This window comes from Panulirus ornatus, chromosome 21 (assembly GCF_036320965.1).
Source record: "Panulirus ornatus isolate Po-2019 chromosome 21, ASM3632096v1, whole genome shotgun sequence".
Lineage (NCBI taxonomy): Eukaryota > Metazoa > Arthropoda > Malacostraca > Decapoda > Palinuridae > Panulirus > Panulirus ornatus.
The window spans coordinates 6301184-6326954 of NC_092244.1; the positions used below are offsets into that span (position 1 = coordinate 6301184).

Here is a 25771-nt window from a genome sequence, read left to right on the forward strand (position 1 = left end):
AGGGCGCCGCTGTCAGGAGGGTGAGCTGCAGGGTAGATCTTTAGAGGAGGTGGTGTAGTATGACGGTGGCGCAGGGGTCATGCCTGATGTAATTAATCCGTGAATACGAAGTAGGATACGGCTCTGTGTATGAGGGTATACGGCCAAGGAAGTATGATTGGAACAAGTGAAGGTGTTGTGTTGAAGGAGTTAGAGCTGACGTCTGTGAGAGGGTGTAGCTTAGAGTGTGAGTGGATCGCTGGTGTTGCCATGAGCTAGGGATGTGCATGAGTGGAAATGCGAGGAGTGACAGGTAGGGATGGAGCAGGGACGGGTGGGTGGGTGGCTGGGCTGCCCGGCGATCCTTGTGCGTTGAGCAGGAGGGACATAGACAACGCCACACCTTGTAGTCCTGTTGGCTCAGCTTCTCCCCACCACCGCCCCTTCCCCCTATCCCTCCCCCGGCGTTGCTCAACCTCGCAGCTGACCTTCAGCTCCTACACACACACACACACACACACACACACACACACACACACACACACACACACACACACACACACGGATACATACACTGAGCTGGGAGGAACTTGTCAGTACCATTGTCCAATCTTCCATCTGTCTGCTTTGTCCCTTATTCTTCGTCGATTCAAGACTCTTTATGGGATTCCCTGTACCTGACCTCAAGAACATGCACACAACTTCCCTTCTTCCCAGACTCACCTACGCCTCTCCATACCTGGTCATCCCCCTTTACCCTCCACACAGCAAGGATTACTAGAACAAGTGCAGAAAAGCGCATACAGTATCGTTCTAGGTCCCTGTTGCACAACCCACCAGGATGCGCTCATCGCGCTGAATTGCAAGTTAGAACCAACTTGGAATACGTACCTCAAGTTTGGTCATCATACTTAGAAAAATATGAAGATATAATGGAATAGATCCAGAGGAGTGCAGCAAGTATGGCATCTGAAACAAGATGCTTGAGTTACAGGGAAAAGTTAAAGACTCTAAGTCTATTCAGTGTGGAACAAAAGAATAAGACACTGTTATCGCCTTCAAGTTTCTAAATCATGTTAGCAATGCCGACAATGAACGGTACTTTGAGAGATGCAAACAGAGGCTATGGCGAAAAACTAACCAAAAAATATTTCAAAAGTAAAGTACTACTTTAGTATCAGAATTGTGGTTGAATAGCATTGGGTTAAGTGTTGATAAGATGATTTTTTGACGATATACAAAAGATTAGATAATTGTGTTATGACCCCTCTGAGTGCAGGACTCCCTCCCTCCTCGTACAGTACAGATAGCCACTTACACACAAACTTAAGTTCACACACACACACACATACACACCCAAACACACATACAGAAAAACATACCGATACATATTCATCCACACGGAAAGATAAGTACACATAAACACACATACACCGACTGGCTGCGGATCAAGGACACCACAAAAAAAAAAACATACATGCTCATGGGACGAGATCAAACCCACGCTGACACGCCTACAACATAGTGTCTCTGATTACTGGTTGTGGTTGTTGTTTGTGTGTTACAGATAGCAAGTTTTACAACCATTTTGGTCCGCTCTTAACCTTGCTTACTTGTCTCGAGTCTGTGGGCCGTATCTTTGAAAATGTAACATTGCAGACAATATCTATGGAACAGAGGACCTTTATCTATCTGTCTGTCTATATCTATCTACCTCTCTATTAATCTATCTAGTAGAGAGTGAAGATGAGGGTATAGTGCAGACGAAGACATAGTGAAGATGAAGGAGTAGAGTGAAGACGAAGGTGTAGAAAGGATTAGAGAGTATGGAAGATGACCCTCGACTTGACCTCTATGGGTGTCCGGGGACAATTGAAGATGCGTCAGTCGAGAATGAAGTGAATTTTATCATTGGGTGTAGTAAAGAGGAGTTTTATCGGTCGTAGTGAAGATGATGGTAATGAGGCAGTGTCGAAAGAAACATCTCTCATCATCCTGCCAGTGTTGGCTTCTCTGGTTATATTATTTTCTTTCTGTTATAACAAAGCTCGTGCGTTCCAGCTATGGAATGGCTCAGAGTTTAGCATTGCCAGTGTGTCTACGAGAACATGTTTTGAGGTGGAATTTTGAGAAACACTGGTATTGTGTGGAGAGCTAGGATTGCTGCAGGAGTGGAGGGAGGCCTCCGGCGGTAGGCCTCGCCGTCCATGGTCGGTCATGCCAGAAGGGGGAACGCGTCGGCCTCAGAGTGTGTGTGGTTGGGTGCTGGAAGCTTGCTTGCCTCGCGTGCTCTTCAACAGCCGCTCCCTCCCCTTCTCGATAGCCGTCACGGTGATGCACGGGAGAGCGCTAGGGGAAGGGAGAGAACTTGGCAGTTTTATGGAGAGGGGATTCAAAAGTTTGGAGGAGGGAGGGAGGAGGGAGAGGGAGAGGGAGGAGGGATTTGACACCCTCGGGTCAAAAGAACCAGATGGATACGACGGTCTAGTGGAGGGATTTCCAAGTTCAGGGGAGGGTAGACGGGAAGCCAGGCTTGTGGATGTGGAGGGAGTTTTCCACACAAATGGAACAGCCTTCATTTTGACGAGGGACATTATCAAACCTGTTGGCTAAAGTTGTTAGTCTTTGTCTGACGTGAAAGACTTAATTTAGATGGCAATAAATGCATATATTAGATTCCTTGACGTTTTAATGTTTTTGTACATAGAGAAAGTAACCGCCATTATTTTGATAGATTTCCTTACTGTCTGCTTCCAGATATAGATGAATAATGGAAAATATGAGTTGGTTCTCATATTTCTCAATCACGCGTACATCACAAATAGTCGAGCAATAACAGGTGGACAAACGCGCTATCCTAGACACAAACACAGCGGCTTTAAGGACGTTTATATAAACGCTTCGATCGCTGACCTTGTGTTGCAGTTATTGAGGAACAGAGAATGGGATACGTGGTACACGCTAGGCACTAGGCTGAGGTACATGCAGGGAACGCTGCAACATTCAGAAGTCTGTATGATGGTAATGTAGGGTTAAGAGGTGGAACCCCACGTATGTAAATTCTCTCTCTCTCTCTCTCTCTCTCTCTCTCTCTCTCTCTCTCTCTCTCTCTCTCTCTCTCTCTCTCTCTCTCTCTCTCTCTCTCTCTCTCTCTCTCTCTCTCTCTCTCTCTCTCTCTCGTGTCATTATGTAAACCCGTGTGTGTGTGTATGAGCGAACGTTATTCTTTTTTAACCCCTGTTCGCCTTTTCCCTCCATATCAGTATAGCGGCTTAAGCAACAGACTTCTGAGCTACCAGTGATATATCCTCGCTTGGCTCCTTCCTCTTTCCCTCTTTCCAGACAGTGATAACACAGGAGGGGAGGAGTTCCATAACCACAACCCCACCCTACTCCCGGCCCCTTTAGTTGTGCGTCACGTGATCCCGCATAACGTTATAACACAACATTCTGGCATCGTGACACAGTGTCATACAATAGATGTATGTAACGTGTATGATGGTCAGAGTGTTGCTGTATTGCACGTCACATGATGGCAGACGAGACTGTGTACTGACGTAACACAACCTGTAGAAATACACTTGAAACTAACCCGCCCTTCGTCCCAGAGTGTATGTATGTATGTATGTACTCAGGTACTGAAGCCTTTACTGTTAGCTCATTCTTCATCCAGAATGTATAATGCTGCGGCTCTTGCTACTTGGCCATTCTCCATCCAGAATGTATAATGCTGAGGACCTCACTGTTAGGCCATTCTCCATCCAGAATGTATAATACACTTAACGTTAGTCGCTTGCCATAAGACTGTTGTGCTCTTGTTTCGAACCCCCGTCTCCTGCCTCGATGTAGGGAAGTGTTGGCACAAGAGCCAAGAGCGGCGGTGAGGTAGTCATACCTGTTGTTTGTTCTCATCTGAATTGTAAAATAACTCGTCATAAAAGTTCGTATCGGGATAAAAAACGAGAGGGAGGGTGAAAAAGGTTTCTTGTATGAATAAAAGCATTTTTGTTTCAGTCGTTTGTAAACAGGACCCCCGCCGAGTTGCGGGCGTGCGCCAGAGAGACGTGGTCAGGAAATCGAGGTTGTAGGCATCGCCAGAGAGTTAGGTGTTATCTGAGAGATCATGTGGGAATATCTTCGCCCCTCTCTGTCACTCATGATTATGTATAACACGTACATAGATCTGAGAGGTTGTATGACAGATAAGAGTTTAATAGATGGGTCCCCACGAGTGTAGAACTCCCTCCCCATGTAGTACAAATACGTAATTACACACACACACACACACACACACACACACACACACACACACTGGTGTATGGATGGCTCGGTCCTCCCTCATAAAGCCTGGGTTGTAGGCAAGCCCATCCCACTGCAAGCACTGGTGGGGAGTTCCTTGGGGGGAATATTACACCACTTGTATAACCCTTGTGTCGTTCCAGTGTTGACTACAGGGCTGGTATCGTGTGCCAACGCTGTTTATCATTCGTACCCAAACAGAATATGTGTCGTACCCGAGCCACACACAGTCTTGTCGCACAGAGACCTTCAGGATAATGTCACACGCACCTTGACTTCCTCATTGTAGAGATTTAAAAATCTAATCGCCTTCCTCCACAACACGGCTGTTGGCCGTCCACAGCACCGTTCTAATTCACCGTCCGTGCGTTGGTGTGTGTGTGTGTGTGTGTGTGTGTGTGTGTGTGTGTGTGTGGATGATGACCCTCTGCCGGGTCTGGTTTTATACGTGAATGTTTAACTCATCGTTGCCTTCGTCTTGAATAGGATTTCTTCTTTCATTTTTTAGGATACTCTCATTGTCTAGAGTAGACAATCTCGTTTTAGACCCTCAAGGTCTTCTGTTGCCTGGCTTTCCCATGTGCCGTCCCTCTTCACATAACCTCGTCTTGGACCACCAGGTCTTCTGCTATCTGGCTTTCCCATGTATTCCTACCATAACAGACTGTTAAAGGAGATAACTTTTCTTCTTGGTGGATAGTAATGTTTATCTCTGGGGGACGTAAGGGAGGAAGTAGACTACGTACGTTACCCATATGTGTCGTAGAAGGCGCCCAAGAGAGTGGGGAGGGATCGATCAAGTATATATTTTTTCTTTCTTTCATACTATTCGCCATTTCCCGCGTTATATATATATATATATATATATATATATATATATATATATATATATATATATATAAGATGTAGATATTGACATGATATCTCCCACAGGCAGAGAATCGTTTAATCCAAACGTCTGACGCGTATCTCCGCTTGTATGTCTGTGGTCGACCTCCGACCTTACACTTCATTTTAAGCTTGAACGCAGGTGTTGTTTTGCTCCTGCTCCTGCTGCTGCTGCTGCTGCTGCTGCTGCCTGCTGCTGTTGCAGTAACAACCGAGATGCGACCGATCTCCTGCGAGAGCAGTGGCTGATGTATAACGTTAGGTTGTGGGTTGGTTACCCTCGGCCAGATATACGTACATCCCTCGTTCGTCGTCTTGAGACGCTCATGAATTATATATATATATATATATATATATATATATATATATATATATATATATATATATATATATATATATATATATATATATATATCAAGTTGGAACTCATCATTACGTTTTTTGTGAGTGTCAGGAAGAAAACGGACGTGTAACACGGTGTTCTCTCATCGTAGTGAAGTTCGGTTGTATTTAGCGTTCAGTAAGAAGACATTTTAAAGGACTTGTGCTATTATGCAGCTGATCTGGGAAACACGAAAACATGTCAAGTAAGAGAATAGTGCATGAGGTCGTACACACGTCTGTTGCGGGTCCTCATGTGGAGTGTGTACTAGGATGTGTTGCGAGTGTATACTAGGATGTGTTGCGAGTGTATACTTGGGTGTGTTGTCGAGTGTATACTAGGATGTGTTGCGATTGTATACTAGGGTATGTTGTCGAGTGTGTACTAGGGTGTGTTGACGAGTGAACTAGGGTGTATTGCGAGTGTGTACTAGGGTGTGTTGTGAGTGTGTACCAGGGTGTGTTGCCTCAACCACTGGATGTTGATTAGTGACCACATAAGGTGACTGTGACGAATAGGATTGTTCCGTGGACCCCAGCACCGCCACGTGAGTCCTCCTCCTCCTCCTCCTCCTCCTCCTCACCAAACTCCCCCCAAGTGAATATGTATGACCATGTAGATGGTGGTGTATGTTGCCATATGTTGCTGAACGAAAGACTTTTTTTGTTGCGTCGAGTGTTTTTGTACGAACCTTCTTAGAAATGGTATTGTACTTTTTTTTTTTTTGTTCTTATTCCATCATCTCGTGGGCTTTGATCTTTTACCCATTTTCTTTGAGCTTTTGTTTCGCTGGCTTCCTATCGACAGACGGATGACAGAACGTCCATCTGTCACTGGTTCTCAGCTCCGTCTCCAAGTGGAATTGTGTTAGTTGAGGACTCACTGTGTCCCTTTGATGTATGTGTGCTCTGCCCAGGTGAGGGGTGGCGGGGGGGATGAGGTTGCTGTGTGTGTGTGTGTGTGTGTGTGTGTGTGTGTGTGTGTGTGTGTTGGTCAGGTAGGCGGACCTGGCCTGCCCTGGCCTGGGGTAGGGTGTTACCGTTGCGTCAAATCTCTCTTTAAATTTAAGGTCTTGCGAACAACGGTACGACCCCCTGAGCACCTGCTGTGAGATCCTTGAACGCTACGACCCTTGAAAACGTCGGTACGACCCTTGAGCACGACCACCTGACCGCTGGGTAATAATGGCCTTACCGTCGTTAAACCTGACCCATAAGGGTTGGGGTCAACGACTAAACATATCCGCGGGTTGTGACATCGTGCTCAAGTGGGCGTTGAGCCTCGTCATTTAATTCTCCCACTTGCTCACGACCTTAACAGATCATCGTGTAGTTAACGCTAGCATTACTCTGTGATTCGTTCACCCTCAGTAAACTGGTCCCAGAATTGCCCTGAAGCAACACAGAAAGGTGCGATCTCTCCTGCCCTGACAGTTGTACATGGAATACCTACAATACACGGCGACAGACAATGCTATCGACACACAAAGGGCGGGAGACAGCACAGGCGACGTACAAGACATTGTCTCGTGCGTGATTAATACCCCTTTGCGCCTACAGGGACGGTGATGGTAAAGATTGATATCAAGAAGAGTGAGGAAATGATAAACGGGAAGTTGATTATAACTGAAACAAGATAAATCATTTAAGCAACGATGATTCTCAGAGTGTGGGAGAGGCATTGGTACTGCCTTTACATACGGTGGTCCAACACACACACACACACACACACACACACACACACACACACAGGGGAAAGGCTTGAGGCTTTACCCTTGTCCACCACGGAAGATAGAAGAGTGAGGGATGACCAGATCACCTTTATGTCTTCATACTGACTTCTGAAGGTAGACAGTACACAGTACTTAGAATTGAATGGAACAAAGTCTGACACAATACTGGGGAGGATGTCTTCACCCCTTTCATAGCCACAATACTGGGGAGGATGTCTTCACCCGTTTCATAGCCACCATGCAGGGGAGGTTGTTTTCACACTTTCACAGCCACAATACTGGGGAGGATGTCTTCACCCTGTGACAGACACGGAGGAGACCTCCACGGCAGGTGAGGTGTATGAGAGTGTGTCAGGACTACATAATCGCAACATACTAGTGTTCTCGTCCAAGTTATCAAGTCTAACTTTTATTTACAAAATCAGTCGCCTCACTTAACTCGGGTAGACGTAAGAAGCTTTCACATTAAGCTGACCAAAGCTTTAAACTGTGCGGAGGGGGCAGCTTCTGCTGAAACATTGTGGGGGTTCCCTCCCTCCCTCCGCCCAACCTTCTTAGTATAACTTTAGCGACGACGACCACCAGCAGCAGGAGATGGTGGTGGTGGTGCTCCAGCCTCACCAGCCATTGGTGCCTTACATGTTGACGTATTGACCTATTCATCAATGTGTATAGTTTTTATGGAGGGGCAACCCACGTGTCGGCGCCCATTAGACCGAGCGGGTCTCGTTAAACAATGCTCTTCGATCACGTAATTGCTCCAATGTAGGACCCAACCCTTCTAAACAATCACAGTGGTAATTACGGCTGAATTTCATACTTAATTGGAAAGGCAATTTCCCTGTAACCCCGAGCTACCCTGGAAGAAAATGAAGGTAATCTTTATTATGAATCTATATAAAGGATAATCTTCGTATTAAAACCCAGGGATTGTGTTAATCTTCATGTTGTAACCCCGGATTAGCGGTAGTCTGTATGTTATATAGGCTTGCAGAGCTCAGCTGACCACGTATAAACTCTCTAAGATTATAGCACCCGTTTGAATTGAATATTTCAGTATACGATATAGATGTTTTCGTACTGTATGACGGAAAACTAGCGATCATAAGGTCATAATAGTGTGATAATGAAGGAAAGACTCACACAGTCACCCAGCTCTCGCTCTTGTGACCAGGGACCTCCCTCACGACCCGCTGTGTGGAGACGAGGAACTTGACATGTGAGGACGTCGAGGACGGGGTGGTGTTGGGAGCAGCGTGCCGTGCCGACCCCGAGGAAGGAGCGACCTCCGTTGTACCGACACCTATTGTCATGAGGCGGAGGGAGGCGTGTGGGGAGGGGGTTACGCTACCCACAGTGGGTCGACAAGACGCAGGCACTGTCACTCAGGCTCGCCACTGTAACGTCTACTTGAGAGAGAGAGAGAGAGAGAGAGAGAGAGAGAGAGAGAGAGAGAGAGAGAGAGAGAGAGAGAGAGAGAGAGAGTCACCCGTCCGTACGTCTGCGTCTGTCCGTTTTTCGCGGACTTTTCTCCGCGACCAGCGAGGGGATTCGAACCACACTTTGGGAGATCATTTGCATGAGATATGTTTTTCACCCCAACGCAGGCGGGTTGGTTCATCCGCTGAGGGAGGTTAGGGGGAGAGGACGATCGTGGAGGCCAGTGGTCTAAGTTGAGGAGAGGGAGGAGGGGATGTGTTGTTAATGCTGTCTCTGGTGATGGTAAGTAGTGAGGTCTGGTGCATTGAGCGGTACGCGTAAGCTGATGGTCTGTGCCATTTTTGGCGGGTGGTCGAGTAGGAGGTGAACACCCCCCCCTCTGCCAGGCCCGACCCCCCCGTCTGTAAGTACCGTAACAAAACGGATTACATTGACGCTCGTTAAGACGAGGTCGATTACATTAGTTTCTGGTCAGCTTTGCCTTCATGTCCCGCTTTCTGTGGCGCTCTACCTTCACGTGAAGTACAGGCCGCTGGACAACGAGTTACCACTGGATCTATCTGCTCTGAGCCATCAGGGTGAGGACTGAGCAGTTCATCCTCTCGTTCGTGATCGGCGGCAGTGGGAAACTAAGGGGCCGTACCGTCGTGTTCAGGGATCGTAACGTCGTGCTCAAGGATCGCACCGTCGTGCTGAAGGATCGTACCCTCGTGCTCAGGGATCGTACCGTCGTGCTCAAGGATCGCACCGTCGTGCTCAGGGATCGTACCGTCGTGCTCAAGGATCGCACCGTCGTGCTGAAGGATCGTACCCTCGTGCTCAGGGATCGTACCGTCGTGCTCAAGGATCGCACCGTCGTGCTCAGGGATCGCACCGTCGTGCTCAAGGATCGCACCGTCGTGCTCAGGGATCGTACCCTCGTGCTCAGGGATCGTACCGTCGTGCTCAAGGATCGCACCGTCGTGCTCAAGGATCGCACCGTCGTGCTCAAGGATCGTACCCTCGTGCTCAAGGATCGTACCCTCGTGCTCAATGATCGTACCCTCGTGCTCAAGGGGTTGATCCACCAAGTCCGCAAATCCCAGTCATGAATCATTCAACCGTTATCATACCTGACTTGGGCGCCGACTGCTGACATGTTCCCAATCAACACCGAAGTGATCTCACTGCTTCAGTTGTATGGGTCAGTAGGGACCACTTAGTTGAACAAGCAGTGCTTCCATTAACGGGACAGGAGGAGGGTCGTCCACTAAGCTCCCCCCCCCCCCCCCCCCCCCCTCCTCCCACGATGGTTGACCGATTGTGGGAACCTGTTTCCAGGTGTGGTGACCTAAACGGGACGCTACTTTGGGGAGGGTGGGGGACGGGCGAGGTTGTCAGGCAAAGGAAGTCTAGATGATAATGGTGAAGTTCACAGTGGCCAGGTCCTGTCACACACACACACACACACACACACACACACACACACACACACACACACACACACAAGAACCAGTACACATTAGAATACATATCTGTATGCAGGTCCAGTCACTTCGCTCATGGGTCACTAATTGAACAAAGTGATTCCCTAATGAAATAGAGTGTTCAGTTAAGAGTTCATAATGCTTCGCTAATTATGCAAAATGTTTCACTAATTTCAAATACATTTTCGTTGCTTGTGAAAATGAGCTGTGTAAGTCAGGCCAGATTCGCCTCGACAACGAAACGAATTGATGATATATCAGGCAGGGGACTCCCGTCATTCATCACGTGTTTACGTCGTGAAAGTGATCTAAATCACGGCAGATTTTTTCCCCACACGTTGCAGTAAGATGATGAGCCGATACTCCAGGAATATATTCTTATCATCCAGTTCCCACAGAACATGTCATTATCAACAGGAAGTCATGAGGAAGCTCCAACTATACTCCCAGTCTCGACACTCAAACATATGGTTTGGTCATTGTATACATCTATATACATCTATATATGGTTGATATACATATATATATATGGTTGATAATGCTTATGCACTGTTAAAAAAGTTAAAAATAGCCAATTTTCTCGTGTTCTTCAACACCTGAAATGTGAGATGTGTGAAAGCTCTACTGGTCTTATGAAGTTTGAAGATTGCCTTCAGGGAGAATGTATCGGATGTAGCCTCTCTCATCATTAGTATGTGCCACATATATATATTAATATATATATATATATATATATATATATATATATATATATATATATATATATATATATATATATATATATATATATATATATATATATATTTTTTTTTTTTTTTTTTTTTTTTTTTTTTTTATACTTTGTCGCTGTCTCCCGCGTTTGCGAGGTAGCGCAAGGAAACAGACGAAAGAAATGGCCCAACCCCCCCCCCCCCCATACACATGTACATACACACATCCAGACACGCAAATATACATACCTACACAGCTTTCCATGGTTTACCCCAGACGCTTCACATGCCTTGCTTCAATCCACTGACAGCACGTCAACCCCTGTATACCACATGACTCCAATTCACTCTATTTCTTGCCCTCCTTTCACCCTCCTGCATGTTCAGGCCCCGATCACACAAAATCTTTTTCACTCCATCTTTCCACCTCCAATTTGGTCTCCCTCTTCTCCTCGTTCCCTCCACCTCCGACACATATATCCTCTTGGTCAATCTCTCCTCACTCATTCTCTCCATGTGCCCAAACCATTTCAAAACACCCTCTTCTGCTCTCTCGACCACGCTCTTTTTATTTCCACACATCTCTCTTACCCTTACGTTACTTACTCGATCAAACCACCTCACACCACACATTGTCCTCAAACATCTCATTTCCAGCACATCCATCCTCCTGCGCACATCTCTATCCATAGCCCACGCCTCGCAACCATACAGCATTGTTGGAACCACTATTCCCTCAAACATACCCATTTTTGCTTTCCGAGATAATGTTCTCGACTTCCACACATTTTTCAAGGCTCCCAAAATTTTCGCCCCCTCCCCCACCCTATGATCCACTTCCGCTTCCATGGTTCCATCCGCTGACAGATCCACTCCCAGATATCTAAAACACTTCACTTCCTCCAGTTTTTCTCCATTCAAACTCACCTCCCAATTGACTTGACCCTCACCCCTACTGTACCTAATAACCTTGCTCTTATTCACATTTACTCTCAACTTTCTTCTTCCACACACTTTACCAAACTCAGTCACCAGCTTCTGCAGTTTCTCACATGAATCAGCCACCAGCGCTGTATCATCAGCGAACAACAATTGACTCACTTCCCAAGCTCTCTCATCCCCAACAGACTTCATACTTGTAATATATATATATATATATATATATATATATATATATATATATATATATTACGTCGATTGTGTTGTAGTAACCACTGCTGGTGTGGATTCCTCGATGTAATGATCGGGATTGGTTCCTCTTTCAACTCTCAAAGGTGTCTAGTATTCATGTCTGTCGTAAAAGGTCATATAGTTATTCATCCTACGTTAATTAGATTTTCTATTTCAGTCACCTTTTCGATTAGGGGTTTAAATGTTTTTGTAGTTGAACGAATACACATAAGTAATACAGTTTAGCTACAGCTTGTAGTAAAAGTAGTAGTATTAGTAGTTATTGTAATAGCAGTAGTAGTAGTTATTGTTGCAGTAGTAGTAGTAGCAGAAGTAGTAGTAGTAGTTTGTAAGTGCTGTACGTGCATGGGGCTGTAGGGAGTCCCCACGCAACTTTCTGTGATCTGACCTTCCAGGTAAAGAGATAAGATAAGATAAGATTACACAAGCAAGTGTTTACAAACCTGACCGCCAGAGGGGATGTTACAAGGAGAGAGAGAGAGAGAGAGAGAGAGAGAGAGAGAGAGAGAGAGAGAGAGAGAGAGAGAGAGAAGAATGGCAGCGATAACGTCCCTTTCTAAATCTCAGGAGGGACTGGGAGCCTCTTGTTGACAATGGACAGGTTGGGGCGTCGAGTGATGATAGGGAGGACAATGGCTGAACTTGCCATCTAGTCTTGTCCGGGAGAGTGAACACCAGAGGATCATCTCTCCTCCCTCCCTCACCCTCACCCTCACCCTCGCCACCAGGAGTGTTACTTGCGTAAATCGTCCCATCAGACGAGTCCTGTGGATGGAGGGTGGCGGCAGGCAGAGTCACACAGCCAGCACTGACGACCCGGCGGTGAGGGAGGGAGACCTGCCTCTCAAAGGGGCACCCGAACAATGAGACATCATACACACACACACACACACACACACACACACACACACACACACACACACACACACACACCAGAAGATTATTGAGGTTTCTCTCCGAAAACGTAACTTGAAACATGGAACCCCGACAAGCGTGAAGCCGTACAGATCATGTGCCAATCGTCGTGCCGGCAGCGTTGACATGATCTCCTGACCACGGTCACGTTGCCATGGTCATTCCTGGGGGGGGGGGGAGGGTTGCCGCAGAACGCCAGTCCACAGCCAGATTGCCATAGCAATTTCAGATGATTGCCATACACTGCTAGGCCACGGTCCAGAAAGTTGCCATGTACCATCAAATTGCCATAATCTGAAAGGTTGTCATTCACTTGTCAGATTACTGTTGTCGTCCTGAGGGTTGCCACATACCGTCCGGTTGCCATAGTCTTGAGGAGTTGCCACACACCGTCAGACTCCCATTACCTAAAGAAGGTTTCTTCAAGTACCTAGCCTCACACAGCCAGGAATGGTTACCATATACCATCATGAACCCGAGATCTTGAGGAATGCCATGCATTGCGAGGTACTGTAGCTCCAGATGGTTGCCATAGGGAGGCCAACTGCTGGCTTTGGTCTCCTTCCTTGCCGTTTGACTGCTTTCCATATCCCCTTGAGCACGACGGCACGATCTCTTGAGCACCACGGTACGACCTTTGAGCACGACGGTACGACCCGTGAGCACGACGTTACGGCGTGTCAAACACAACATCACGACCTTACAATAGGTCTGGTAATGTGGCTCGACGCTTCAACCTGACCCTATCTTAGTGAGGGTCACGGGTGTGGGAGGTGCTTGAAACTGGCTTCCATTGACAGTACACACGAGGTTCTTCCTCCCTACGCTTACCCCCTCCAGCAGGAGCTGCAGCAGAAGGAAGGGGAAGTTGAAACCTAACGCGCCGTATCATTGGCCCTTCTGTCGCAACGACGCAGAGGAAGGGGGGAAGAAACAGTGAATGGCATGGTGAAAATAGACATCCACTGATTTCATACTAGGCAGCGCTCTTTCTGATGGTACACATGGCATTGTAGGACCATTGCAATGAAGGCAGAGGTGAGTGACAGTAGGGGAATGTTATCATCATCTTCCTCATCATTACAGTGGGAGATGTAGCGCTACTGTCATGTTGGCAGAGACATTATAAAGCCGCCATGATGGGGTGAATGGTAGATATGGTGCCACTACCATGTACAGGAGACCGGGTGCCATGATCATGGTGGAGGGTACAGCGCCATTACTATGATGGTAAGCGCGATACCACACCGTCATGGTATGAGCTACACCCCCTTCCCCCCATTCCCCATCACCTCCCTCCCTCCCTCCCTCCTCCCACACCCTGCCAGAGGTCGCCTGGGATAATTTCCTGTGGGAAGCCATACGTTCCTGTGATGTCCTGCCGCCTCTCCCTGCTCTCACCTTCCTCTCCCAGCCTTTTTTTTTCTCTCTCTCTCTCTCTCTCTCTCTCTCTCTCTCTCTCTCTCTCTCTCTCTCTCTCTCTCTCTCTCTCTCTCTCTCTCTCTCTCTCTCTCTCGAGCACCATGTCCTCTCCTCGTCCCTGATACTCACGGGGCGGCTAGACAAAGCTTGACAGGAGGTGAAATCCGAAAGGGATCAGCGCTCGCTTAATGAGTCCCCTCCTCCTCCAGCCCCTTGTCCCTAGGGGAGGACATGGTCGGGTCAGGATAGGCCAGGGCAGGCCAGGGTATCCCAGGGCAGGCTGGAGTAGGCCAGGCCAGGCTAGGGTAGAGCCAAGGTTAAACTAACCAGTAGGAGGATGGGTTGGGAGTGAGTAACCTGATTTCATTTTCTTTATGATGAAAGGACCTGATATTCCTCCACACACACACACACACACACACACACACACACACACACACACACACACACACACACACATCCTCCATAATATCAGTTCATACCTTAAAGAACTTTCATTTCTCCTCTTGATATGTTACCTCCGCTGCTCTGCCATATACAAAAGGACAATAACCTCGTACCTGCGAGTATGTTGCCTCTGTTTCCTCCTGCAGGGTTCAGGAAAGCCTCGTCCTTCGCCAGCGTCATCGAACCTCCGAGGTAAAGAGACTCCGCCAGTCTTGCCGTCATGGGCCAAAACTTCATGACCCGTAAGACCTGCGTCATGCGGATGGCACACGTTTAACGATAAAGAAATCCAGGTCATGAATTTTCTCGGTATACCCCGCCGCTCCTAATGACCGGATCTTCTTCATGATTACCTCTCATCTTCGTTGATGATGTCGGTCTTAGGGATATCCCCGGCTTTAAGAGAAGTTCGTTGGTGGCTTGAATTGTCTTCAGAAGCACAGAGCAGAAAATTTTGATCTTCCTTGTATCTGTGTATCAACAGCTGCTCGAGCCTTTGTGGGACGAATCACCAGCTAGATTAGTGTCTTTCCGAACGTGGTGGTCATTCGGGGTTTCTCCAAGCATTAATCAAACCACGTGGTTGAGTCATTAACTCGCTTAATTACTGTGTATGTATCTATGATGATGGAGGTGCATATCACAGTATTTGATTACTGAATATTGTATGATCTATAATACCCAGGATTTAACCCAGAGTCCATGTGTCATCACACTTATGTTCTTGTGTGTTCGGTCTCCTTCAGTTTATCATTACTGTGCTGGGTAGGTTGGTGTCTGGAGTCGACGGGACTGTTGGAAGAAACAGATGTTTCTCTTCCTCACTTTGTGAAACTTGTGACCAAGTTTCCGAGGCGTTTTTACGCTACCTTTGAATTCTCATTTCACCGACCTCCTTTTCACTTACACCCTCCGACTCTTGCCTCATTTACACTCTAGCACCACATCCATTTCCACAACCTATATTTACGCCATTTACAATAACACTCAGTCCAGAATTTATTTACCTCTACCACAAATCCTTGGACCATTGTCACTCGTAAACTTATTTATTTTCACCCTCCTCCATTTACACCGTCTTCGTCCACAGGAGCACAGAGGCAGTTCGTCTGGTAACCTACCACCGTTTCGAATCACCACCTGCTTGTTTCACCTTTGAGCTGACGACGTGTAATTAATCAAGGGGGTGGGGGTCCGCCAGGTGACACTGGTGCTATGTCTGCCTTCGTCTGTCTGTCTGTTTCTTAATGTACACTAAACGTAGGGGAAAAAATTACCCCTCATTACCTATAAGTGACACCTGATGTCCTTGTGCGAGACCTGATGAGGAATCGGACTGTGGGAGGAGGAAAACCAGAGAAAACGGGAGTCCTAGACAGAGACAGAAAGAGAGAGAGAGAGGTGGTAAACAATGGAAAACAGAGAGTAAAGGAATAGTTATAGAGTGAATACTACATGAAACTTGGTATTAAAAAGCGAGGTTGATGGGTGTAGGTAAACGATGCGGATGGATCAAGTTGAAAGAATGGGATGACCAAGACGGAAAGATGGTGTCATGGTCAAAACTTTAATGTAAGGTGGAAAGGAAATTAGAAAACGAGGGTGAAACAACTAGTATTTCGTAGAAAACTAGAGAGAAAAGTATTTGAGAAAACGGAGGTTGAGTTGGTGACTCCCAGTGGAGCGCGGGAGAAGAAAACGAGGGAAAGAGGAGATAGGAAACGAGGGATAGATGAGCAGTTATACGAGGCAAGAAGCTTGAAAGCTCTGCCACAGACGGAATACCGATGGAGACATTAACATATGATTGCACGGGCCTCATCAGTGACGAGGTTATTTGCTCGTAATACACAGTGTTGGCCTTGTATAAAACTGTCACTCAGATGAAGGACCAGATGTAAGTGTATGGCCAGATGGTAGTGTGTGACCAGATGGTAGTGTATGGTATGAATAACCAAACGACCAGATGGTAGTGTGTGACCAGATGGTAAAGAATGGTATGAATAACCAAACGAATAAACAGGTTGGCTAAGAATACATGAATTAAGTACTTATGTATACATCTCTCTATAATCTATCTATCTATATCCATATTATTTACTTACGACCCCTTTCTTGAAAGAGTCTTTGGTTTTGACTCCAGGATCTCTCTTCCCAGGAACTACCACAGCTCTAAAGCTGCGCTACATCCAGTAGCAAGGTAATGACGGACTCTTGAGAGAGCAGTTCTTCCACGAGACCTGTGCTCGCTTTCGTCAACAGACGCTGATGTAGCCTCGCCGAAGGCGCCTTTTCCAGCCGGTCATTGTTGTAACCACAGACCAGACGGCGTGAGAACCTTCAGGACAAAGTCAGGCTATTTTGTTTGCATCATGATAAGTCATGATCATGTGGCTGTGAAGCGAGATGATTTCATGCAAGAGAAGCGGACGGAGTAGTAGCAATGTGGGGATCATGGCAGGTGGAATACTCCGCCAGTCCCTCGGAGATCGCGTGTCTCTTTGGTTCGTCGTTGAAGACCACGTAGTGGACGATCTCGTCCCGTGTTTTAGAGGTTCAATGAACGTCTTTTGTCCCTCACGAGGAGAGTTTGGGATTGTGAAGAGAAGCTTCGCATCTCTTACTATCCTTCGGTATTTTTGCTGAACTTCTCATCATGTTAAGTCGGTCCCGTATCATGGGCGACTTAGAGGCGGACCTCATGGGAGGTATAGTGATTACGTGTACGGAGAGGAGGGTGCTTGTGGCTTCTACATCCTTGACGTGTGAATTCATAAGATGACGTGGGAAACCCTGGTAGAGAGAGAGAAAAAAAAAAAGTGGGGATTCTGCTTCCACTTGGGGTTGTTGGCCCTGGCTGGAAAATTGTAGTCTTTAAGATCTTGTAGCATATTACGAGTCTTGAGTTGGTCGCTGGGTTGTGTGTGTGTGTGTGTGTGTGTGTGTGTGTGTGCTTTTATCACGGCTCCAGCCTAGATGAGTGTGTGTGTGTGTGTGTGTGCTTTTATCACGGCTCCAGCCTAGATGAGTGTGTGTGTGTGTGTGCTTTTATCACGGCTCCAGCCTAGATGAGTGTGTGTGTGTGTGTGTGTGTGTGTGTGTGTGTGTGTGTGTGTGTGTGTGTGTGTGTGTGTGTGTGTCCTCAGGACGTTCCTGTAAACCTTAGTGAAAGGATTACATTGTCCTGACAAAGCTGTTCATATCAGGTGTTGTTTTAAAAGTTGTATCTTCGTTCTTATTCCGTGTTAGATATGATAAGATTATTTTATTATCTTTTTTGGTGTCCTTTCTTAGAATTATGATGTAAGAGAGAATTCAAGTCTGATTGTCTCAACCGTCAATATCTCATGTTTTTATATAGGTGTTATGAAGGTTATTAACATTACTGAGGTAATTTTTCTAATATGTTAATGGTCCGACTGCACGTTTTTTGGACACCAAATGTCTCATTTCTCCCATTTTTGCAAGTTACATTCTCTCTTCTCCCATTTTCTATGTCAGATTATCTCTTCTCCCATTTTCTATGTTACAATCTCACTTCTCTCATTTTCCATGTCAGATTATCTTCTCTCATTTTCCATGTTACAATTTCCCTTTTCCCATTTTCCATGTTACAATTTCCCTTTTCCCATTTTCCATGTTATATTCTCATCTCTCACAGTTTCCGTGTAAGATTGATTAATTATGTATCCTCGTTGTACATTGTGAGGCTCAGATTCGGCTTGTTTAATGATGCCGCGACTTTGATACAACACATTCATAGTTGATCCCTTGCATTCATGGTGGAGACAACTCGGGTATTATGATAGGGACAATAATAGACGAGCTCGTGAAAGCAGACTGGGAGAGGGAAGAAAATAATATATTTTGTGAGCGTTTGTCTGTGACGGGAAGATAAGAATACCTCTCTCTCTCTCTCTCTCTCTCTCTCTCTCTCTCTCTCTCTCTCTCTCTCTCTCTCTCTCTCTCCCCACTCCTTCTTCCTCTTCTTCTTCTCTCCGTATCTTCTCATGGCTCATCGGTTATCAGTGCTGTGCCTCACAACTCGGTACCACCACCACCACAACCCTCCCAACTCCCCTTAGGGACGCCTCCGACAGCGCCACCTACCTGCCTACTACCGCCCTTCGTCCCGGTCAGCGCCCTTCCTGGAGAGAGAGAGAGAGAGAGAGAGAGAGAGAGAACGTCTTGCGTGTGTTCGAGGGGAGAGCCGAGTGGACAGGAAAGGACTACGTAGAGGCGAGTGTTTCGTCATGATGGCCAGCCCTCACAACTACTGTCATGTGCCGGTGAGTCGTCGCACCGTCGTAGATTTTCCTTTTGTTGCTTGTCAGATTATTGTATTTGTCTCTCCTGAGGCGCGATTGTGGCCGCTGAGGCATTGCGGCTTGCACGGTGTGGCGGGGGTCTGTCTCCCAGTGTATTTTGTCCTCTTAAGGCGAGATTTGGTGTATAGGAAGGTTCCCTTACCAGGGAATATATATATATATATATATATATATATATATATATATATATATATATATATATATATATATATATATATATATATATATATACTTATCAGGTTCATCAACATCGATTCAACATATTACATGATTCCAACCATCTGCTCCTCACCTTCCCTACATTTAACTTTCCAGGATGAACACATAACACCGCCACATCTTACCACCTGTGCCCCCCCCCCCCCCCCCCTGGTGTACGTGGCTGACTTCCCGAGCGTTTGGCGTTTACCTGTTTGCGAAGATTTTATTACATTTTGAATGATTATCATGAAGGGAAAATGAATAACTGTCCCCCATCCCATCCCCTCCTTACCTTCCTCATTTCTTCTAATATGAATCAGTACTGACCTCAGATTATCATCTTTAGGCCCACGAAGTGTTTTTCAATTGGACGGATGATCGCATACAAGAGGAATTTCATCATACGAGAGGATTTGATCGTATCTTTAAAGGATAGGGGATTTATGACACAGTGGGGATTTCGTCACGCCAGGGGATTTTATTGTACGAGAGGATTTCATTGTAATGTGGGGGGGGGGGGATTTTGTCATACGAGTGAGGTATGATGATGGAAGGGGATTCTATCATACATAGGGATAGTTGATTCTTAAAGTCTAGTCTACCACAGAGGAGGGTCTTACCCGTGAGTCTTGGCTATACATGGCGGAGGAGGATGTTCCCCCAAGGGAGGATTTCTGAGGTGTCAGACATGGTGAACTCCACAGCTCAGGTACCAGGAGGGAGCTGGTGCTGTGTGGGCACCAGTGGGTGAGGCACACACACACACACACACACACACACACACACACACACACAAACACACACTGCCGACCCTCTTTCTCTTTCATACTGTCCATTTTACGATCAAAGGAAGGGACATATTGGGTCAAAGACTATTTTTTCCCTTCCCCTGATTTGATTAGTTTGAGTGTATCGGGGGATTCTGTGTGTGTGTGTGTGTGTGTGTGTGTGTGTGTGGAGAGAGAGAGAGAGAGAGAGAGAGAGAGAGAGAGAGAGAGAGAGAGAGAGAGAGAGAGAGAGAGAGCTCATGTCGGACTAGGAGAAGGGGGGTGTGTGGGTGTGCCAGCTGGAGCAGGAGCACGGGAGGTGTGAGTCAGTGTACTTCCCAGGTGGAGGAAGCCCCTCCGCCCCCCCAGCTGGTCAATAACCCAGCCTCTCCCTCTACTTTCCTCCCTCCTCCTCCTCCTTCCTCCGAAACACCTATGGTGTCTACCATCACACATTTCCTCCGCTCGACCGTAGGGTATGATGAGGCCCACTTCAACCTCTCCTTCCTCAGTGTCTTGTAGACATCCTTAGTGCTCCTCAGGTAACGCCCGTAGCAATGATTAAGCTACCCCTTGTTCTCTGTGACCTTATTCGATCGCCAGCACTAACAACTCTCTGAGAATCATCGCCATATCTCATGATGACATCTCTTGTTTTTTCCAGTCTTACTGCTGCGTTTGAAATGTGTGCGACTCTGACTCATCATTCCTGTGGCACTTACTCGAAACTGTGTGGTTGATCGTCGCTTCCACCGTCAGGAGAGAGGGGATGGGAGGCCGCGTCGCTGGAGCACATGAGAACACACCTTGACCCGCGAGGTATGTGGACATCGATCGCTTCTTGTGTCTCGAGCGATCAATTCTCTCTCTCTCTCTCTCTCTCTCTCTCTCTCTCTCTCTCTCTCTCTCTCTCTCTCTCTCTCTCTCTCTCTCTCTCTCTCTCTGCTGGAGGCGAGGCGTTCCATCGCCCAACGCACGTGTCCCGCTCCGGTGTCGGCAAATAAACCCTCCTGGACGATCGAAAACGTTAATGAGGGGCAGATATGGCACGTCAATCTGTTGGGGGGGGGGGGGACCACAGGGACCTCTGTCCACACGGACCATCCTCGCATGACGCAGGTAAGAAGTAGTCCTGAGTTACACCACTTGAAATGGCACCATCAGCGCCCACGGTCGTAGACCAGGAGAATTCGTGATACACATTATAGTTGCTGTAACTTCCTCATAGTGTGAGTTCCAAGTTACAGGAATTCACTCCTAGGATAATGGAGTATAACTCTTCATTATTTCTTGGCCTTAGGAAGGTACAACAAGCTCCTCCATCACGACAGAAAACCGACCGTGGGTGACGGTATAATGCTGAAATAGTCATATATCACGTTTTCTAAGATATGTGGAATATGCACCTAGCTTACGTGCGACTGCTTTTGTTAGTCAGCAGCGTATGTGTGGATGAGAGGGTCTTGCTAATGATGTAGAATTATTGTTATTATCATCGTTGTTCCAAGATAACACAACCTCGAGGTGAGCCACACACACACACACACACACACACACACACACACACACACACACACACACTATTCATATATATATATATATATATATATATATATATATATATATATATATATATATATATTCCTATGAGTCCACGGGGAAAATGAAACACGAAAAGTTCCCAAGTGCACTTTCGTGTAATGATCACATCATCAGTAGAGACACAAGAGAGAAATAACAGTCAGTTGATATACATCGAAGAGACGAAGCTAGGACGCTATATATATATATATATATATATATATATATATATATATATATATATATATATATATATATATATATATATATATATATATATATATATATATATAGCCTGGGCTTCAGGCAAAAGTAATTTACATTCTACTAACACGTTTAAAATTACTTTTACTACGAGAGCAACATGCAGAGAAAATTCTAAAGTGGTTGCCAGAATTACCTTTCTTGGCATTTCGACCGGTTCGTCCACAAGCGGGGATTTCAAATAATCCTTTAAGTACTGCATTCCATGCACGAAAATATCGAGTCTTCATTCGTATATTTAGAATTCATTTGTCAGTAGATAATTTACTCTTCAGTGGTCGGCTATCAGAAATGAAAAGAATTATATTATGCTAAGAGAATTTACGTAGCCAGGAGGAAGAAAACAGAGAACGAAATGTAATTCAGCAGAGCTGGAATAATGAATATATATATATATATATATATATATATATATATATATATATATATATATATATATATATATATATATATATATATATATATATATATATATAAAAGTAAATGCCAGGAAATTGCATAGCGTTTTCAGAACAAAATGCTCTCGGCAGGAGACGTGGTTTGAGCGAGTATACGAAATACTGTTGTTGTCCTGGCTAACTCCCTAACTGGCAACCGCGCAGGTACTGGGAGATGACTCATGGGAAGGGGATCTGAGTGACTCACGGCAGGTAGGTATTCTAGATGTGGTCCTGAGTGACTCACGGGTATGCGAGTCTTTGAAGGTGAGGCTATGAGTGACTCACGAGTATGTGAGTCTTTGAAGGTGAGATTCTGAGTGACTCAATGGCAGATGTGTCTCGTAAGAATAGGTTGTGAGTGACTCACGGGTATGCGAGTCTTTGAAGGTGAGGCTTTGAGTGACTCACGGGTATGTGAGTCTTTAAGATGAGGCTCTGAGTGACTCACGGTCAGATGAGGCTCTGAGTGACTCACGGGCAGGTGAGACTGTGAGTGAGTCAGGTGTTGGTGAGTCTTTCATCAGGGTTCCTCTCACGTCATCCGTGGTCGTCGGAAATTGTGAAATATCCATTGAGTCTTCCCCTCGTCCGAAACACCACACTGAAGCTTCGACTCGAGAAATCTTGACCAGGAGGAAGGGGCGTCGAATGAGGCATAAAAATGAGGCTACAGAGATAAGGAAGTGAGGAGAGAAACTCATATTCTCTCTCTCTCTCTCTCTCTCTCTCTCTCTCTCTCTCTCTCTCTCTCTCTCTCTCTCTCTCTCTCTCTCTCTCTCTCTCTCCGTAGTGGGCACGCACCTGGTACTGGCAGGACTCGAACCCGTATCCACTGGAGAGGTAAAACGATGCGTTTAACAAGGAAAAAGAAAGAAAAAAGAAACCCGACAGACGTACGAGGGAGGATATGACTGGAGGTGTTCATGTGTGTCTGTATCGCATAATAAACGACTGATCCTGAAAACGTCTGTTGAATGATGACTTGTTGTTCCTTCTCATTGCAGTCGCGGTCACCTGGCTGACGCGTCTCTTGTGTCAGCAGCTGACAGGCTCTCATGACGTAGCTGACGACCAGATATTTGTGAGTAGGCTACGACGGAGGTGGTCCAGATGTCAGAAGGTTGTTGTGTTGTGGTTGGGGAGAGTTGTAATGATGGTACCTTGGTTCGAGCCGGGTCGTAGAAGCTGAGGTTGTTAGTTCTTGTTGTTGTTTGTTGTGCAGTAATTGATGGCACAGTTGTTTGTTTAACGTGACTCAGACTCTTTTTGGTTTCCTCTGTGATTTCTTTTATTCCTTTAGTTTGATTAGACTGTAATTCTTCAAGCTTAAACTTTTGGTCGTTAGGAAAACTGATTGTCGGCTAGCCAATCAGAGGAGCAAGTCTCTCTGGATCATTATTCTCCTCTGACCAATGAGAACAGTGGCCCACATTTGGTCTCCATCTGCTCCTGGCCAATCATTGAAGCAGGCTTCCTAAAACACGTACCTTCTCCTGGCCTATCAGAACAGCAGACCTCTCCCTAGCCAATCACAGGAGCAGGAGTCCATGGACCATCCCCTGCTCTTGGCCAATCAAAGGGGCACTCCCCCTCATTAGATCTGTACCTGCATATGGCCAATTAAATGTCTTTGCATGTCCATAGCCAATTAGAGGCACAGGCTCCCTCTCTGGTGTTCAGGTGCTCCTAACATCACTCGTCTGTGATACCATCTGTGGGTCTTTTGGCACAGACACGGGCGCGCAGGCTTGGCACATTGTCACAAGCATGACAACAGTGCGTGTGGGTTTGGTTTCGCATCGCTTCTGTCGCGGTAAAATTGATGATATCCATACAGGTCCACGCTGTCTCCAGTCATACTTCACGATCGTCATAAAATTCATTAAGTGTCAGACTTGATTACTTTGCTTGTCTTCTTGATGCATTGAACCTCTTTTTAGCTGGTGGAATGCCCCCCAACGCAGAGAGGGTAAAACATCGTCGAAACCTGCAGTTTACCCTGCGGGACCCCAACCCTTCACTAGATATTCCGTTTCGATACTTTTATACTCCGAGATTCAGACTATTCGAGGGTCAGATGATCAAAGCTGTGATATTCCCTCCAACTCACACATATCACAGAGACGCTTTGCTTGTGTGTACATGGACGTGTGTAGCTGTATGAATTATGTATACAGATATGCTGATGTTCTTTTCATTGTCTTACGAATTGTAGCCAGAAACTTTTTGGATGAATTATTTGCAGAAATGTTTACATTTACGAGGCCACAAATTGCGCGTGGAGGGCTGGAATATGTTATAATTTCTGCCTCAATGTGTACACAATGACTTTAATGTTCTCTTGTGAATATCAAAAGCTGGGAATCCTGTGCTCGGGCACTAACTACCGGTCTATGATGCTATGTGTCTCGTTATCTCTTATTCGCATGTGTGAGAAGCAGGAAAGAATTTCTTGTTATCAAGATATATATATATATATATATATATATATATATATATATATATATATATATATATATATATATATATTGAAACCAGGAGCAGAGAGTCGGATGGTCGTTATTCAATTCATGGGTCCATTAGATACATCTGATATATCATTTTTTGATAACACAAAGCCATACTGACGTATTCCCCGTCCGTCACCACAGTTCTGCATTACGTTGCTAAACTCGTTATTGACCACGACTCGGAAGTCATGTATGCCGCTTCTGTACGCACTGTGCCGACCCCATCCCACACCAGCTTTCTTTATCACGTTCGCCAACCACTTCATCTCCACCCACAGCTTTCCCATTTGGTTTGACTCATTTCACTTATGTTCACCAGCTGTAAGTTCACCAGGTATTGGACGCTGGGTCTGTCGGGGTTATATGAGGTGCGTCGGACCACAGATGTGGTCCAAGTTAGAAAATAAGACCTTGATGATGGACTGAAAGCGATGCTGGTAGAACACGGAAGAAATTACTGATTGGGTAGGTCGTATTGATGAACCGGTTAACTGTGTGTGTGTGTGTGTGTGTGTTGGGGACGGGGCCTCCAGCACACACTCTTCGTGTGTGTGTGTGTGTGTGTGTGTGTGTGTGTGTGTGTGTGTGTGTGTGTGTGTGTGTGTGTGTTCTGCACAAGCCAACCTGGTCTGAGACCGCAAGGAAAGCAAACAAACTCTGAGAGGCAAACTGGTTGTGATAGCCTTACTGAAAGTTCCTGAGTCTAATGGAAGACGGGGATAAAACCTGCTTCCTGAGAGGCAGCTCTTATGTGACCGTGCTATTAATAAACTTAATTACGATTATGAGCGGGAAAGAAAAAAAAAAAA

General features: G+C 46.1%; 1 protein-coding gene across 1 annotated transcript in view; it reads left to right on the forward strand.

Annotated features, from left to right (window-relative positions):
- The window catches only part of LOC139756205 (uncharacterized), a 70317-nt gene that overhangs the window by 19654 nt on the left and 24892 nt on the right, over positions 1–25771 (forward strand). The window contains exon 3 of the transcript XR_011714294.1: positions 20832–20986. The gene's annotated coding sequence lies outside the window, so the exon portion shown is untranslated. The remainder of the gene's footprint in view (positions 1–20831; positions 20987–25771) is intronic.